General features: G+C 39.3%; 1 long non-coding RNA gene and 1 pseudogene across 1 annotated transcript; one reads left to right on the forward strand and one right to left on the reverse strand.

Moving 5' to 3' along the window:
• The window catches only part of Gm14412, a 130,245-nt pseudogene that overhangs the window by 58,341 nt on the left and 51,910 nt on the right, over positions 1-19,994 (reverse strand).
• On the forward strand, positions 122-18,789 carry Gm41986. The gene is made up of 3 exons (XR_878655.3): positions 122-207; positions 9,621-9,623; positions 18,777-18,789. It is a non-coding gene; the product is annotated as a predicted gene, 41986 (long non-coding RNA).

A 19,994-nucleotide genomic window follows, 5' to 3' on the forward strand; every position in this document is an offset into this window, starting at 1 on the left:
ATACAAACCAAAGACCCCCCAGAATCATTTATTAAGTGCCTCAGAGCCCTGAAATAGCAAGCCATTTTCCAGTGATGGGTTCCTGAGTTGGAGGTCCCAGGAGATGAGAAAAATAGCAAAAGTAGAAGGTAGAATTTACAACAGCTGCAGTGGGGACAGCTTACAGAAGCTATGTCTTATGCCAAGTAAACTTTTTAAGAGTAGCATGTTGTATTCTACTTACAGGAATAAGTGGAAATAAATGGAGACCTCTATGAAGTCTGCAGAAACTAGCATACACTGAGACAAACTCAGAAGTCTAATAAAACAGCACTGTAAAACAGAACTGCCAAGTATCAAAAAACTATGACTGACTAAGCCCCCAGTGGAGTTGGGACTGAGAACCATATCGCCATATTGTGGAGAAAGTTGGAATCTCGGGATCTGAAGCTTCTCATCCCCAAAAGCCCTAGCCACAGACCATTGCCACTTCTCCTAATGGTAATCCTGGCTTAAGGGAAAGAGCAATATTTTGGACTTAATACACAAGGGCCTTAGGTCAAGCTCCTAAGCCTTAAGGCTCCAGGCTCTTAAAGGTCTGGAATTTAGGATTGAGATATGCAATTCTTCACACATTAGGATTAAGCATTATTTGAGTGGACCAGCCCTCAACAAAATACTATTTTACCTTTCAAAGAGCTGTCACCAGCTGTAGTCCTGCCCTGGAGGAAAAACTATGCTTTTTCCATGAAGGAAAACGGATCTTTATGGCACACCAGGCCTTAAGGTTGGTTGTGGCCCTATAATGCCATTGTGAGTAGCTTGTTAGGGGGCTGTTCTTTGATATCAGCATAGGTCTAATGCCTGACTGTATAGCAGATGTGTCCCTTTTGTTATGGTTTGAAGACAAATTTCTGATAACCCTGGAAAATAAACATGCATATGGCTATAATAACCTTTAACCGGACTGCTTAGCATACTACATACCTGTCAGGTGTTTTACAGGCAGTCCTACCTCAGCTACATTCTACTTAGTGTCACTTAATATTACATAAGCATTGATGAATCCATAACATCATCAACTCTACTCTTGTACATCAGAGCCTAATATTGGAGTGCTACCCAGCACATAAAATGTCTTCTACAACCTCCACAAAAACAACTCCAAATGGATCTTGCACCTACATGTTAACTGCTAAGGGCAGAACGTAGAGAAGATAATATAGAAACAAGGGCTGTCAAGTTTGTCAGCCTGACAAGTACATTTCTCCAGAGTAGCCCCTCCTGGAAATGATTTGTGCAGATGCAGCCCAATAACAAAGTTATTCAGAGGCCACAGCCAGGTCCAAGAGGAGACTAGGCCCACAAAGCTCCTCACAGGTGGCCTCATCTAGCTGCCTGCTTCTTACCATCCAGGTGCTGGGAAGTGGTACTACAAGTGCATTTCTTGCTAAGCTGCTTGCTCCTCTTCTCTGTGGCAGATGACTTTGCACTTACCATGTCTGGAGTTCTGAGCTTGGGACATCCCCTCACATCACTCAGTAGAGGCGCTCAAAACACATTCCACAGAAATGCAATGATCAGATGAATTATAGGGAGGAAGTTGCTGGCTTGGAACCAGGAAGAGCTGCCTCCTTTTCTGACTGGCAGCTGTGCAGAGATTCTGGTTGGCTCAAGAGTCTTGAGTGACATGTTAACTACCCTTAGGGTTAGGGTGTGCTGAAGGGACACAGTTCCAACCTGGGCCAATTGTTTTCCACATGTAGAGATTTGCAGATCAGTAGCACTCATGCCTTTGCTCCAATAGAGTACCTGCGCATCCTCCTAAAAGCCCCAGGGAGTAACTAAGATTCCAGATCCATGCTGCTCAATTGTCTGTTACTTCCCTTTGTGGGCAGTGTCTCTGTGTTCACTGTTTTGCAAATTTGGAGATCAATCTGAACTCCAACCACAGCACTCCCTATGCATGCCTCCTACTTCCTCCTAGAATCATGCTGGATATCTTACATAGCCCATGAATCAGCTTACATTGGAGTTACCAATGTGCCCACAAGTGGACAGGTGACAAGAATGTTAGCAATTAAAGAGAGATTTAAGGGAACAAGATTTTGTTCTGTCTTCAGGCTGGGTTTAGGTCACCTGCAAGTCCACATGATTATTATGAGACAAGCTTCAGAACAGAGCAGGAAACACATGAAAGACATGGTGGCCTTCCTGGCTTTCCTGGCCTTTGTGGCCATCAGGCACAGACAGAAACAAAACATACAGAGGCAAAACATCCATACAAATAAAATAACAGGTTAATTTCTGAGGGAGTAGGAGAGAGAGAGAGAGAGAGAGAGAGAATAAGATTTAAAGAGAGCACTGAAGAATTGGGACAATACAATAACTCTTAAAGTCATTTCAGGTGTTTAGAATCAGTGCCTTATAATCATTTTCAAAATGATATTGCCAAGCATGATATTATATGCTATCAATCCCATAAGTGTAGAGGCAAATTCTTATTCCTGAATTTGAGGCCACACTTGTGTACATATTCTCTTCCATAATATAAACCAAATCAAATAGGCTTAGTTTTTTAAAGGATAGGTACAGTTACACTGTCAAGAACTAGAAAGCAATGACCTAAATGATATGAAGTAAAAATTTGTTCTATTTCCAGGCCAATCTCGCAGTCTCCTCTGAATTCAGAGTGATAATGAGCTGTAAGTAAAAACAGAGAAACTTTTTGGAGTCAAACTCAAGGCTAAGATGAATAGTAACTATTACAAAACTGGATTTGCCTTGCAGTTGGTAATACAATTAAAATCAGCAGTGCATAAAACCTACCATGCCGGGCAATGATGGTGCGAGCTTTTAGTCCCAGCACTCGGGAGGCAGAGGAAGGCAGATTTCCCAATTGAAGGCCAGCCTGGTCTACTGAGTGAGTCCAGGATAGCCAGGGCTACACAGAGAAACCCTGTCTCGAAAATAACCAAATAAATAAATAAAACATACCATGAACAGTGGAACAGTGGAAACAAGTTATACTATGTAAATCTCAAGACTATAGTGGAAAAATAAGTCAAAATGACAAGTTGTCCTTTAACTTGGGACATTAGAGAAAACATCCATATTTAACAATATAGAATTTATCATATTTTACCTTTAGTTAATCCTGTGCTTTTGGGCCTCCATTCGTTACACGAGTCTTCAATACAAGATGGAGCAGGAATGTTATGTGGAATTGGTTGGGTTATAAGTAAAGGAGAATGTTCTTAAAAGGATTGCTTTTTAAGGGAAGTAGATAATTGTCAATCTTGGGATTACTCCTAAATCAAAGGTATGGGACAGATCATACTGACCTAGAGATAGAAAATATTCCTCCTTGGTTTCTATAGTTGGAAGGGATGATATTCTGATTTCTGATTTTCCATGGAACTCCTCTGTATATTTCTTTTCTGTTGATCTCATGAAAAACACCTTAGACAAAGGAAAATATAATTGAAGGCTCATTGTAGGCTTACTGTTCCAAAGCCTTAGAGTCAATACTGGCAGGATAAACACATGGCATCAGGTAGAGCTGAGAGCTCATATTTTGAACCTAGACAAGAGGTAGCTAGCAAAGTGGGCATGGTTAGAAGATGTTAAATCCTTCATAATCAGTCCGATAAACTAAAAAAAAAAAAAAGTATTCGAACATATGGAGAATGGAAAGGTGGCTCAGTGGTTAAGAGCACTGACTGCTCTCCTGAAGGTCCTGAGTTCAAATCCTACAAACCATATGGTGGCTCACAACCATCTGTGCTGAGATTTGACTCGCCCTTATGGAGTGTCTGAAGACAGCTACAGAGTATTTACATATAATAATTAAAAAAATCTTTTAATCTATGGGAGCCATTATCATTTAACTACCACATGTTTTTTCAAAAATGAAAACTACTTTTTATCTGTCCACACTGTACCATATGCTTAAGAGAGATTGTTCTCTTTTGCACATCCAATGTCACAAAAGAAACAATCCTTAGCAGAAATAATGAAATCATCTGAAAAATGAACTGACCAAAGACACCAAAATTTATCAGTGAAAACAACAAAACTTATAGCTTCTTGTTCAGCATCTTGAGATTATGATGACATTGCCTTAGCCACATGGTTTTCCATACTCTCACTTCTCCAGCTCTGTCACCTGCAGCACACATAGCTTCTTTTCAGTAAATTCCATTTCCTGCTTGTAGCTTTCCTCAAAGCTGGCCCTTGTAACTCTAATACCTTCTGTACATTATTCTCTTATTTTATTGAAAGTGGGTTGTCCAGAGCCATAATGGGACAAACTAATATCTAGCAAGTGATCATCCAGAAATGTTCAAATACTTTTTAAATAAAAGATTTATTTAATTATTATATGTAAGTACACTGTAGCTGTCTTCAGACACTCCATAAGAGGGAGTCAAATCTCAATACACATGGTTGTGATCCACCATATGGTTGCTAGGAATTGAACTCAGGACCTTAAGGAGAGCAGTCAGTGATCTTAACCACTGAGCCACCTTTCCATCCTCCATATGTTCGAACAATTATTATATAATTTGCAACATCTGTGCCCTTATTAAGCAAGCCTGTAATGGATTCCTTGTATGAAATATTCCTGAGATGAATATGCTTTTCCTGTTATTATTAAAGATATATAACAATCACTATGTAGAAGCACACCCCATTAGAGCAGAACTCTACAGATCTACAAAGATGTACTGTTTTCTAGTGATGTTATATAGACAAATAGATGACTGAAGTCTTAATGGCAATCCAATAAATATTCCTGAAATGGTTTCAGTGATAATTAAACTGTTTATATTCAGACGGCTATTAGGTAAATTTCTGATACTCAAAACTGCAAAGAAAACTCCACCAGTCTCCCAAGCATCACCAATTAATTGCTCTTAGATAGTAATCAGACTTTCTCCTACTCAGAGCACATTCCAAGAGGTTGTAAAACAATTTACCAAAGGTAACAAAAAGGAAACTAATGATTTATTATAGGTGCTAGGCTAGAAGATAAAATATGGACTGTGTTTATCTCTGCAAAACTTTACTAATAACTTAGTTATGGTTTTAAACCTTCAGGGAACCTGAGGATCTGATACAGGTGATGGATACTTAGCCATTAGTAATTACTCCTAATGGATATGCATGTAACCATTCTCTGTTATAAACTTCTATTTCAGTTTATGATTTGATTTTTATGAGAACTTGTGATGAACTTGGTAACATGTGATCACGTATACTGAAGGATGTATAAGTAATGAGGACAAAGAGATAAAGAAAAGAGAAAGGAGAAGTTTTTTGCCCTTCCCCACTTAGGATCTTTTCGCTTTTCCTCTTAGATAGCTTTCATAGGTAACTTGTGACAACTTAGTAATAAACTCCATAACCACTTCTTTGAGCATCCCATTTTCTTCCTGTGACTTCTGACTTGCAGGCTAAAAGTTAGAGCCCAGCAGTTCCTTCTGAGATAGAGCAAAGGCCACATTGCTTAATCCTCAGCTGTTAGGCTACAGGTGATAATCACAGTAGCCATCAGTCTTCTACCCTCAGAAAGAGCAAGAAAGTTTTTAGGCTCAAATGCTCAAAGCAAGTATTAACTAAATGGAATAAGGAAAGCCTGAACTACAGATGTTGCTGTAAACAGACAGATATGTAATCTCTTTACAAATAGGAATGAAACTATTGATTTCTGGAAACATTGGAGAATAGAAACAAGTAAAAGATCAGGGCACCTATGCATAAAGAAAATGAAATTTAAAAAGTAATACCAAGGGCTGGAGAGATGGCTCAGTGGTTAAGAGCACGGACTGCTCTCCAAAGGTCCTGAGTCAAATCCCAGCAACCACATGGTGGCTCACAACCATTCATAATGAAATCTGATGCTCTCTTCTGGAGTGTCTGAAGACAGCTACAGTCTACTTAGATATAATAGTAAGTAAATCTTTAAAAAAAAAAAAAAGGTAATACCAAAACCTGGCTTTTTAAAAAGATAAATATGGGGCTGACAAGATGACTCAGATGTTAAGAGCGCCGACTGCTCTTCCGAAGGGTCCAGAGTTCAAATCCCAGCAACTACATGGTGGCTCAAAACCATCCATAATGAAATCTGATGTCCTCTTCTGGAGTGTCTGAAGACAGCTACAGTGTACTTACATATAATAAATAAATAAATCTTTAAAAAAGAAAAAAAATTTAAAAATATGTCACTGTACTGATTAGAAAATGATCAGGACTTTCTTGGAAGAAGGAATGGCATTAATGAGATAGTGTTTGACCTTGCCCCTATGTGCTTTGTTAACTACTGAGATCATTAATCTGACACACAGAGGCAGCTAATGGCATGTGTTTTACATTTCTGAGCTCAATTAAATATGTCAACAAGGATTGCACAAATCTACATAATACAGATCCTAAAATGGGAATTCATTACCCACTGGCTCAAGCTAACCTGTCCAAATAAAACAATCACCAATCTAGTTTTATGCATAAATGAATACAGTTTGTAAAATTACAAAATCATTCTCACTGACTGAATCAGGTCCTTCTCCATAACATTGACCCCTGCAGCACAATCCCTTTCCCTTTGGTCTGTGACCTAGCTTTTGTCTGCACTGTTTTACCTGACAGTGTACACAGTAAGCTGTTCCTCTGGTTCTCATCCTGCCAAGTGTATTTCCACACACAAGCCCCTGCCACAAAGATTTTGTCCAGATGCTGCCAGACAATAAAGTTATTCAGAGGCTACAGCTGGGTCCAAGGAGAGACTAGGTCCACAAAGGAGCACACAGGTGGCCCAATATGCCTGGCTGATGCTTACCATCCATGCGCTGTTAAGACCTACCACACAGGCATCCTTTGCTAAGAAGCTTGCTCCCCATCTTTACAGGAGATGACTTTGCACTTACCATGTCTGAAGTCCTGAGATTGTCTGAGCTACCCTCGCAGCACTCAATGAAGACAGTAAGAACACAACACATAGAAACACTCAGGTCACCAGAGTTACAGAGAGGAACTCAATGGCTTAGTACCAGGAAGAGCCACCTCCTCTTCTGACTGGCAGCTCCGTGTGGGGATTCTGATTGGCTAGTGAGTCTTGAGTGACATGAGCACCACCCTTAGGGTTAGAGTGTGTTGAAAGGACACAGCTTAGTGGTTCCAGCCTGGGCCAATCCTTTTTCAGATCTGCGGCTTTGTAGGACAGTAGCAGTAGTGAGTCTCCTCCAATAGCTGATCTGTCTGTTCTCCCGCCAGGCCCTTGGGAGGGGCTAAGATTCCAGATCAATGCTGCCTATCTGCCTGCTTCTCCCCTTTGTGGGCAGTGCCCTTTGTTCACTGCTGTGCAAATTTAGAACTTGCCTGATGTCTAAGCACTGCACTCAGGAGGCACTTCTTCTTCCTCCTAGAATCAAGCTGAAGAGCTTGCATAGCCCATCAATCAGCTTACATTGGAGTCACCAATTTGTCCTGCAAGTGGGCAGTTGGCCAGGATATTAGCTATTAAAGATATTAGAGATTTTAGGAAACAAGAATTTTTTCTGTGGCTTCTGACTGGGTTCAGGTCAACTGCAAGTATGTTCCACGTGATGGTTATGAGCAAACTACAGCACAGAGCAGGAAACACAAGACAGATATTGTGGCCTTGCTGGCTTTCCTGGCCTTTGTTGCCATCAGGTATGGACAGAGAACCAAATTAGAGCACAGAGGCAGGGAGATTACTGAGTTTTAGGATCTCCTGTACTGGCCTCAGAAATGGGGGTCCAAACACTGCCTACAGGAGTTTTTGGCCCATTGCCTCCAAGGACCAGAGATAAGTTCTGGACTGAAGCAGCACTATTATAAAAATACTGCAGATCTATTCACATATTATAGACAATGATTATGCAGGAGAAATTAGAATTATGGCTGCCCCATTATAAGTGTACCTGCTAACAAAAGAAATTGTTCAACTTAATTTAGTTCCCTTGCATCTGCTAAAAGTGTGAGAGGACAAGGTGGCTTTGGTTTCACTGATGTGTACTGGGTCCAATCTGTTGCTATTAAGAGACCTAACCTTAAATTACTAATTGACGGAAACTGTTTTGAAGGATTAGTAGGCACTGGAGCTGATGTACTCCCTCACCTCCAAAGGACTGGTTATTCCAATGACCCAAAAGAAAGTTCAAAACTTAAGATGTGTGAAAGGATAATGAACCAGGGACTTAAGAGGACATTCATACCTGGCTTACCTACTCCAGCTGCTGTTTCAAAAAAATAGGTGTAAGATTATTATAGACTTAAATCATCAGTTTTATAGTATTCCTTTGCATCTTGAGGGTTGTAAAAGGTTTGCATTTGATGTATCTGCTTGAAATTTTAAATAAGCCATGAAGCGATATCATTGGACTCCCGTCAATGGAATTGCTCAAGGATGGGTCAGTAGCCCTCCATTTTGTCAAAAATTTGTTTCTGCTTCAATACAAGAGTTTAGGACTTTGAATCCTACTGTGTGTATTTATCATGATATGGAAATTTTATTAGATGTTCCCTCTGAAAGAGTTTTACTACAGGCCTTTGTTATTGTACAAAAAGCTTTAAAATGTTGGAGAAGAAAAGATTCAAAGACAATATTCTTTTCAAGATTTGGGGCATCAGTTATACACTAAAGAAATTGTTGCCCAGAAAATTCAAATAAGAAAAGATAGCTTACTTACTTTAAATGATTTTCAAAAGCTGTTAGGAAATGTAAGTTGGCTAAGACCTCACCTTAAGCTTGCCACAGAAGAACTTAAATGTCTGTTTGTTATTTCTCAAGGAAAGTGCAAATCCTAATTCCCCTGGAAAAATAACTGATGAGTAATGAAAAGCTTTGCTGAAAGTAGAGGAAGCTATTAGCCAACAACAGATATATAGATTATGATCAATTGTTGACTATTTCTCAGCAGTCCTTTAGCAAAAGGGACCATTAATGTGTATTCATCTTTCTTCATCTCCAAGTAAAGTTTACACCCCCTACTATGAAACTGTAGCTTTGTTGATACACAATTGTAGGATAGAATCACAAAAGTATTTTGGAAAAGAACCTGATGAAATATTTATTTCTTATTTCAAACAGCAATTAAATTGGTTACTGAAGAATGCTTATATTTAGTCTATTGAATGTGCAAACATTTTAGGCAAATTTGATAATTGTTATCCAAAAGGCAAGTTGTTAGAATTTTCCTCTATGCATACTTTTGAATTTCCTGTAAATTTACTCATTCAGCTGATAGATAGAGAATGCATTTATTGTGTTTATAGACAGCTCATATAAAGGGAAGGTAGCATGCGTAATTGGATCATATGTTTATTCTCTTGAGTTTCCCCACTGCTTCACAAATATTTGAAAAATGTATTATAGCCACTGTTTTTGAAACATTGAAAAAATCAAGCTTTGAATTTATATACTGATGGCCAGTATATACCTCATGGTTTATAATTGCTTGACTTTGTTCCATTTTTAGTTACTGCTAGTTCTCAAATTTTGGAATTATTTATGCAAATGCAACTTAATTTAAGAGCATGTACTGTTCCTTAGTTTATAGGTCATTTAAAAGCTCATACTGGATTGCCCAGACACCTTAATGAGGGCAATGCCACAGCAGGTTTGCATATCAGGCAGAGTATAGGCATTACACAGGAATAGTTCAGCCACACACTCTCATTTTTGTTTTGTTTTTTGTTTTGTTTTTTTAAATGTAATTTAATTTAATTTAATTTAATTAATTAATTAATTAATTTATTTATTTATTTATTTATTTATTTATTTATTGTAAGTACACTGTAGTTCAGACACTCCAGAAGAGGGCATCAGATCTCAGTACAAATGGTTGTGAGCCACCATGTGGATGCTGGGATTTGAACTCAGGACCTTCGGAAGAGCAGTCAGTGTTCTTTTTTTAAAAAATATTTTTTATTAGGTATTTTCCTCATTTACATTTCCAGTGCTATCCCAAAAGTCCCCCACTCCCCTACCTATCCACTCCCACTTTTTGGCCCTGGCGTTTCCCTATACTGGGGCATATAAAGTTTGCATGACCAATGGGCCTCTCTTTCCAGTGATGGCCGACTAAGCCATCTTTTGATATATATGCAGCTAGAGACAAGAGCTCTGGGGTACTGGTTAGTCATATTGTTTTTCCACCTATAGGGTTGCAGTTCCCTTTAGCTCCTTGGGTACTTTCTCTAGCTCCTCCATTGTGGGCCCTGTGATCCATCCAATAGCTGACTGTGAGCATCCACTTTTGTGTTTGCTAGGCCCTGGCATAGTCAAATGCACTAAGAGAAACACTCTCATTCTATACATCATTAAAATACTAATAGTTTGAGACAACAATTTGGTATTTCTAGAAAACGTGCATGTCAATTTATAAAAACTTGTCTTCAGTGTCCTCAACTTCTTCCTGTACCACATAATGGTGTTAATCCTTGAGAACACATACCTAATCAATTATGGCAAATGGATGTTACTTATATATCTGAATTTTAAAAATCTTAAACAATGTACATTTAACTATTGATACCTTCTCATGCTTTCTATTTGCAACTGGTTTAACAGGATAAGCAATTAAATATGAAACTAGTCATTGCCTACATTGTTTTTCTATTCTGGATGTTCAAAATGACATGAAGACAGATAAAGTTACTGGCCATTACAGTCAGGCATTTGTGGTGTTTTGTTAACAATTTAATATTTGTCATATTACTGGGATTCCTTATTATTCTCAAAGACTAGGTATTGTGGAGCACACCCATGGAACTTTAAACCAATTCTCAATTTAGCACAATCTTCAATCATATGGTAGGAAAGTCTCAAGGAGGCATCATCTGAATCAGGTTAGCCTTTCACAATAGCTGTGGGATACTGTCAGAGTTATATTAATTAAGATGAAGAGACTTATCACCGTGAGTTGCTCCATTTCCTAAGCAGGGACCCTGGTTGTAAAAGAATGGAGAAAGTGAACTGTGCACTAGCAAAAATGCTCTGAGCACTCTATGCTCTTGACTGTCGATAGGTGTGCACTCTTGTCTCAGGCTCTTGACACTGCAACATTATATCACCATGGACCATACTACAGAACTATGAGCTAAAATGACCTTTTCTTTCCCATTTGCTTTTCCTAGGGTATTTTATTGTAACAATAGCATTGAGACATACTAATAAATTTAAACATTTTGTTTCTCTTTTGAGGATTTTTAAAAATGAAACATAAAGTATATATGGCATGAAAGGCATTGTCCAAAGAATGCCAAGTGCACACATCTCACTAGTCTATCTCTTGATGGACAGCCTCCCTCAGTCTCACTCTCTGTCAGGCATCATTCATTTCTCCAGCCAGGAAACAGCAGATTCCTACTATGCTAACCCTGGCTTGACTCACAGCTGTATATTACCTCCAATCTGAAACTAACTCAGAAGGAGGTTATGGTACTCACAGTGTTCCCAATGGGGTTGTATAAGCAAGAACCAGTTCCTAAGGGAGAGATGACTCCCTGGTAGCACTGCCTGCAAGCAGTATAGCAAACTCCAGGGATTCAACTCCTCCAAGTCATCCCCCATATTGGGTTGCTTTGTTAGTGACTCAGCTAGCTGACTATGTCAACCATAATCCGAAAAGCTCAATAATAATTTCTCTCCCATTCACTGGGCTTGAAATCACTTCAGAGACAAAATGTTGGTTGTTTGGGGGAGTTTGAGAGAAGCTAAAAAAAAAAAAAAATGGATCAAAGTCACCCAGATTGAAATAGCTCCAAATGTTGGCCCAGCTAAGGTGGAAAATGAGAGGAACACTTTTTAATCTCCCTATGTCCTGACAAAAGATGAAATGTGACAGGCTACTTTCAACTCTGAACCCTGCATTCCACTCCTACCTAGCTCCCTCTCCCCCTCCTGCCTCCCTCTTCCCACTAGTTGCCTTCTTAATCACTTGCCCCCCCTCCTCCCAGCTATCTCACTGTCCTCCCCATCCTGTCTCCCACTTCCATCACTGCCTTTCTCACCATGATGGACTTCCAACAAAACATGGGCCAAGATAAACCTTTCTTTCCCATAACCCTAAAATATTTTTATTGGGTATTTATTCGCAGCAACAAAGCAATACTTGGGTGGAGCCATCTCTTATCTCTCAACATGCTCTATCTGGAAGGAACAGAAGTTCCTTTCCATCTCCCCAGGATACATTTAACAACAAACACCCCATTAAAAACTTGCTGTAATCATTGTCCAGGGTCAGTGCCTGAAAGCTAATTCCTTGGGTAGTTGACACATGAGAAGCTCCTGTGACATCTTGTGAACTGTCACTGCCATGGAGCCAGGATCCCACCTCAGTGTTGGGACATAAGAGCTGATGCTAATGTACAGACTTCAAGGATGTACCTGTCTAAGATGAAAAGTGGATGCACGGAGGACAAGGGCAAAAGTGACAGAGTCTGTCCAAAGAAAAACAAAAGCTAGCTTGCCATCACCCCCACCCTCCACCCCACTCTCCCATTCCCTGAGAATCCCACAAGTCAGGAAGGTTTTGGTTGCCCTCTTGTGGCGACCTCAAATAGTGCTCAATGTTTTTTGGTTGTGTCATGCAGGTGGTACCAGCTAGAAACAAGGCGTGAAATAAAACTATTTTAAAAGTTTCTATGTTTTCAAATAATTCATTTAACTTATTAACAAGAAAATCTACCAGTGATTTTATTTGTTTAAAATACCCCTGTGTTCGGCCGTATTGCAGGTCATCACCATACTTGATTTCAAATTAGGCTACAAAGCTGAAGTAATAAAAGTCAGAATGGTACTGACACATAACCAGACACGGATTGAACCACTGGAATAGAAGATCCAGATATAACTGCATAAGGTCACATTATCTCTGACAAAGACACACACACACACACACACACACACACACACACACATTCATACATTAACCCAACTCACATGCTCTCACACACACATAAATGCACATGCTTATGCACCTCTCACATGCAGAAACATACACACATGCATCTCCCATTCTCAGTCACATGCTCACACCCACATATGCACACATACTTACCCATAAACATGCTAACACACAAATGCACACCACATGCCTGACCCTCACTTGCGCACATGCTCCCTTACACACACATACAAACATATACACACAAGAAACTCTTTCCCCCACATGCTCACACAAACACAAATGCACCCCTGAAACAGCTTCACAGAAAGACATTCACACATGCACTGCCCCATATTCTCATACACACATTCACATATGTAACCCAAGCACATTTGCTCACACTCACATGCACAAACACCCAAAACACCAGATGACACACATACATGCACACATGAGCACACACACACACACACACACACATATGCATGTGCAAGCCCTGTGCTCACACATACACATGCATCCTACCTACATGCTCAAACACAAACAGGATCATATACATCTCCACACACATGCAAAACATATCCCCACAGTCATACACATTCCTACATGCACCCCTACATCTGACAATCAATATTCAGGAAAAAGAAGCCAATCTTTTCATCCTGCACAGAACTTAATTCCAATTGGATCAAGGACATCAAAACAGGACTTTGTACTCCAAGGCTGAGCCAGAAACATCAACGAATCTGCATCAACATAGAAGTACAGGAGAGGAATTTCTAAACAGGACCCTTGTGCTGCAGAGGATGAGAGCAATTACTGACAAAGGGGACCATATGCAGCTGTACACTGAAGTGTCAGGTGAGTGAAGAGGAGAGGCTCACAAGACAGGAGAGGCCTTTCTGCCAGATGTTCATCTGAAAGAGAATCATAGATAGAATGTACAAAGAACTAAAAAGAAAGTCTAACCATTAAGAACCTTTAAAAAATAAATGAAAAAACGGGCCCTGAGTGGTTAAAGAGATGACTCAAAGAGTACTTTGGGGACAAAATTTTGTTGACTATATATGCCTGGATTGATTTTTGGGCTCTCTTTTTACTAGGCTATCTTCTCCTGGTTTGTAGAAATGCTATTGCTAATTTTCTATCCAGGGTGTCTTTGAGGCGGGTCCACACAGGAGAGCACGTGGGCTGCAGAAGGAAAAGAGGTTCTTGGACAGGATCCCTTCAGTCCTTCTTCCTCAGCCAGGAGGTGGGGCTGATCCTCAGTCCTCTGTGCACCTTTCCTGACAAAGGAGAGTTGGCCTGTAGGGAGTGCTCTGACCCAGGAACTCAGGAGAGAGCTGGTCTCCCAGGAGTACTGACAGAGGCTTACAGACATACAGAAGGAACAAGCTCCAGTCAGAGACAGCTAGAACATCTAACACCAGAGATTACCAGATGGCAAAAGGCAAACATAAGAATCTTACCAACAGAAACCAAAAACACTTGGCATCATCAGAAACCTGCAATCCCACCGCAGCAAATCCTGGATAACCCAACAAACCATATCTTCTGATGTTTGTAAAGATTTTAAGAAGGACATTAATATTTCCCTTAAAGATACATAGGACAACACAGTTAAACCGCTATAAGTCCTTAAAGAGGAAACACAATAATCCTTTATGTAATATAGGAAAACGCAAACAAACAGGTGAAGGAATTGAACAAAACCATCCAAGACCTAAAAATGGAATTAGAAACAATAAAGAAAACCCAAAGGGAGACAGCTCTGGAGATAGAAATCCTAGGAAAGAAATCATGGGTCATAGATTTGAGCATCACCAAGAGAAAACAAGTGATGGAAGAGAGAATCTCAGGTGCAGAAGATTCCTTAGAAAACATGGACACAAAAATAAAAGGATGTGTAAAATGCAAAAAGATCCTAACCCAAAATAACCAGGAAATCCAGGACACAATGAGAAGACCAAATCTAAGGATAATGGGTATTAGAGGCGATTGAAGATTTTCAATTTAAAGGGTCAGTAAATATCTTCAACAAAATTATAGAAGAAAACATCCCTAACCTAAAGAAAGTGATGCCCATGAACATACAAGAAGCATACAGAACTCATAATACACTGGACCGGAAATGAAATTCCTCCCTACATGTAATAATCAGAACAAATGCACTAAATAACGATAGAATATTAAAAGCAATAAGGGAAAAAAAGTCAAGTAACATAAAGACAGACCTATTAGAATTACACCAGAGTTCTCACAAGAGACTATGAAAGCAACAAGATCCTGGACAGATGTTATACAGACCATAAGAGAAAACAAGTGCCAGCCCAGGCTACTATACCCAGCAAAACTCTCAATTACCATAGATGGAGAAATCAAAGTATTCCATGACAAAACCAAATTCACACAATATCTCTCCACAAATTCAGCCCTTCAAAGGATAATAAAGAGAAAACTCCAACACAAGGACTGAAACTACACCCTAGAAAAAGCAAGAAAGTAGTCCTTCAACAAACCTAAAAGAACAGAGCCACAAGGACAGAATACCAATTCTAACAATAAAAATAACAGGAAACAACAATTACTTTTCTTAATATCTCTTAATATCTAACAGACAGGTTACATAAGAGGAACCCAACATATTGGTGCATACAGAAACCCACCTCCAGGACAAAGACAGACACTACCTTAGAGTAAAAGGCTGGAAAACAATTTTCCAAGCAAATGGTCCCAAGAAACAAGCTGGGACCATTTGAATAAAATTGACTTTTAACTTATAGTTCTCAAAAATGATAAGGAGGGACACTTCTTACTCATCAAAGGTAAAATTTACCAAGATGAACTCTCAATTCTGAACATCTATGCTCGAAATGCAGGAACATCCACATTCATTAAAGGAACTTTGCTAAAACTCAAAGCACACATCACACCTCACACAATAATAGTGGGGGACTTTAATACCCTACTTTCATCAATGAACAGATCCTGGAAATGGAAACTAAACAGAGAAACAGTGAAACTAACAGAAGTTATGAAACAATTTTAACAATTGTCTCTAGAACATTTCATCCTAAAACAAAAGGATTTATCTTCTTCTCAGCACCTCATGGTACCTTCTCCAAAACTGTCCATAAACTGAAGAAAACTGACTGGCCTGGTCACAAAACAGGCCTCAACAGAACAAAAATATTGAAATAATTCCATGCATCCTATCAGAAACACCACAGATGAAGGCTGATCTTCAGTAACAACATAAATAATAGAAAGCTAACATTCATGTGGAACCTGAACAACACTCTACTCAATAAACTTGGTCAAGGAAGAATTAAAGAAATTAAAGACGTTTTAGAGTTTAATGAAAATGAAGACACAACATACCCAAACTTATGGGGCACAATGAAAGCAGTCCTAAGAGGAAAATTCATAGCTCTGAGTGCCAACAAAAAGAAACTAGAGAGAGCACACCCAAGCTGTTTGACAGCACATCTAAATGCTCTAGAACAAAAGGAAACAAATTCACCCAAGAGGAGTAGATGGCAGGAAATAATCAAACTCAGGGCTGAAATCAACCAAGTGGAAATGAAGAGAACTATACAAAGAATCAACCAAACCAGGAGCTGGTTCTTTGAGGAAATCATCAATATAGATAAATCCTTAGCCAGAATCCAAGAATATCAACATAATCATCCCTCATGATCAAGTAGACTTCATACCAGAGACACAGGGATGGTTTAATATATGGAAATCCATCAACAAAATACACTATATAAACAAACTCAAAGACAAAAACCGCATGATCATCACATTAGATGCTGAGAAAGCATTTGACAAAATCCAACACCCATTCATGATAAAAGTCTTGGAAAGATCAAGAATTCAAGTCCCATACTTAAACATAATAAAAGCAATATACTGCAAACCAGTAGCCAACATCAAACTAAATGGAGAGAAACTTGAAGCAATCTCACTGAAATCAGGGACTAGACAAGGCTGCGCACTCTCTCCCTATGTATTCAACATAGTACCTGAAATCCTAGCTAGAGCAATTAGGCAATAAAAGGAAATTAAGGGGATTCATACTGGAAAGGAGGAAGTCACTTGATCTTTGACAAAGGAGCAAAAACTATCCAGTGGAAAAGGAAAACATTTTCAACAAATGGTGCTACCTCAAGTGGTGGGTAGAATGTAGAAGAATGCAAAATTATCCATTCTCATCTCCTTGTACAAAACTCAGGTGTAAGTGGATCAAGGAACTCGACATAAAACCAGAGACACTGACACTTATAGAAAGGAACATGTGCAAGAGCCTCAAAGATAAGGGCATAAGGCAAAAATTCCTGAACAGATCAGCAGTGGCTTGTGCTGTAAGATCGCGAATCAACAAATGGGACCTCATAAAATTGCAAAGCTTCTGTAAGGCAAAGGACACTGTCAATAAGACAGAAAGGCTAACAACAGATTGGGAAAAGATATTTACCAATATTAAATCAGATAGGGGACTAATATCCAATATATTTAAAGAACTCAAGAAGGTGGACTCCAGAAAATTAAATAACCAGATTAAAAAATGGGTTACAAAGCTAAACAAAGAATTCTCAACTGAGGAATACAGAATATCTGATAAGCACCTGAAAAAAAGTTCTACATCCTTAATCATCAGGGAAATGCAAATCAAAACAACTCTGAGATTCCACTCACACCGGTCAGAATGGCTAAGATCAAAAATTCAGGAGATAGCATATGCTGGTGAGGATGTTGAGAAAGCGGAACACTCCTCCATTGCTGGTGGGCCATCAAGCTTTTACAACCACTCTGGAAATCAGTTTGGTGGTTCCCCATAAAAGTGGATATAGTACTACCAGAATATCCAATAATACTACTCCTGGGCATATACCCAGAAGATGTTCCAATTTGTAATAAGGACACATACTCCACTATGTTCATAGCAGCCTTATTTATAATAGCCAAAGCTGGAAAGAACCCAGATGCCCCTCAACAGAGGAATGGATACAGAAAGTGTGGTACATTTACACAACTGAGTACTACTCAGCTATTAAAAACAGTGACTTTATGAAATTCTTAGGCAAATGGATGGATCTGGAGGATATCATCCTGAGTGAGGTAACTCAATCACAAAAGAACACACTTGATATACACTCACTGATAAGTGGATATTAGCCCAGAATCTCAGAGTACCTAAGATACTATTTGCAAAACACTTAAAACTCAAGAAGAAGGAAGACCAAAGTGTGGATACTTCAATTGTTCTTAGAAGGGAGAACAAAATAATCGTGGAAGGATTTACAGAGACAAAGTTTGGAGCAAAGACTGAAGGATCCTGTCAGCAAACTCTTGTTGGCATCTACAACAGTGTCTGGTTTTGGTGGTTGTTTATGGGATGAATCCCTAGATTGGGCAGTCTTGGATGGTCATCCTTTCAGCCTCTGCTCCAAACTTTGTCTCTGTAAATACTTCCCTTCAGGAGAACACAAGATGTCTTAGTCAGGGTTTTAATGCTATGAACAGACAACAAAACCAAGGAAGTCTTATAAAAAAACAAACAAAAAAACATTTAATTGGGGCTGGATTATGGGTTCAGAGGTTTAGTCCATTATCATCAAGGTGGGAGCATGGTGGCATCCAGGCAGTCATGGTGCAGGCAGAGCTAAGAGTTCTATGTCTTCATCCAACAGCTGCTAGTGGAAGACTGCCTTCCAGGCACATAGCGTGAGAGTATTAAGCCCACACCCAACTGACACACATACTCCAAAAAGGTCATACCTATTCCAATAGGGCCACACCTCCAAATGGTGCCACTCCGTGGTCCAAGAATATAAAAACCATTACAATATTGCTTTAAAGAATGTCTTCCCTGAGCCGGGCGTGGTGGCACACACCTTTAATCCCAGCACTTGGGAGGCAGAGGTAGGTGGATTTCTGAGTTCGAGGCCAGCATGGTCTACAAACTGAGTTCCAGGACAGCCAGAGCTACACAGAGAAACCCTGTCTCAAAAAAAAAAAAAAAAAAACAAAAAACAAAAAACAAAACAAAACAAAAAAATGTCTTCCCTGTTAATATTAATGACCCCATTATGGCTACAAGACCAGGAGGCAAAGGGGTGGCTAATGTCTCAGTAAAATGGTAAATGCTGCAAACTTCAGGACAGCCCTTAAGGCTGTGGAAAAGACCTCTAAAATCTTAGGTTCCAAATATGTAATTCCTCAAAAAACAATGATGCAAATTGAACTATGAGGAGCTTCACAAATCTAAAGGAAAGAAAGTAGGTGTGCTGTGGGCCAACTTATCAGACAGATACTAAGGAAGGATATAGAAGATAATGAGACTTAGAGAGTGGTGATCACAAGAGATTTAACCCAGATAAGTTTTTGTTGTTATAGCTGTTATCTATATTTACAAAGCCAAAGAAATTCCTGAGTTAAATATCAGCCTGGAACAGATCAAGGTTAAGCCCAGGTGTTTTCGAAATGGAATTTCAGGACTGGGTTGCACTCAGCTAGTTTAGTATTTGTGCTTAACAGAGGCAGGTAGACCTCTAAATTCTTCTGCAATTTTATAAGAAAATGTGTACTTGCTTTCTGCTAAGAATCAGGTGTGTGCTCAGGGATGCACATTCTTAAGATAATCAAATGGAAACTTGGAGTAAATGACTGGATTGGTATGTAAAATAAAAGACTGGACTCTGATCTCCAAGAGATGACCTACCCAGAGAATTTTTTAGAATAGCAAGAGAGAATTTCTTGTAGAAGATTCTCATGGATTGCTGCTTGAAGATCTCCAGAGAGGCAGATCAGATAAAATGAGCACAGAACAGAATGAACGCAGGGTAGAAAACTGTTTCCAGCAGAGCATAGGTTGTTACCTTGTAGTGATGAATAAACTGCCTTCCCTTTATTTTTGATGCTCCCAGATACCCCTTTCTCAGAACACTCCTTCTAGCCCAGGACTGGAACTTGGCAACAGAGGAATATTTTTATGCCACTAAGTTTTTAATCTATATCAGGACTTATAGGAAAGGTCTCATTTATGTTAACATCCAAAGCAATGCCAATACTAGCTTATACCCAACTATTTTG

Source organism: Mus musculus, chromosome 2 (genome assembly GCF_000001635.26).
Source record: "Mus musculus strain C57BL/6J chromosome 2, GRCm38.p6 C57BL/6J".
NCBI classification, from domain to species: domain Eukaryota; kingdom Metazoa; phylum Chordata; class Mammalia; order Rodentia; family Muridae; genus Mus; species Mus musculus.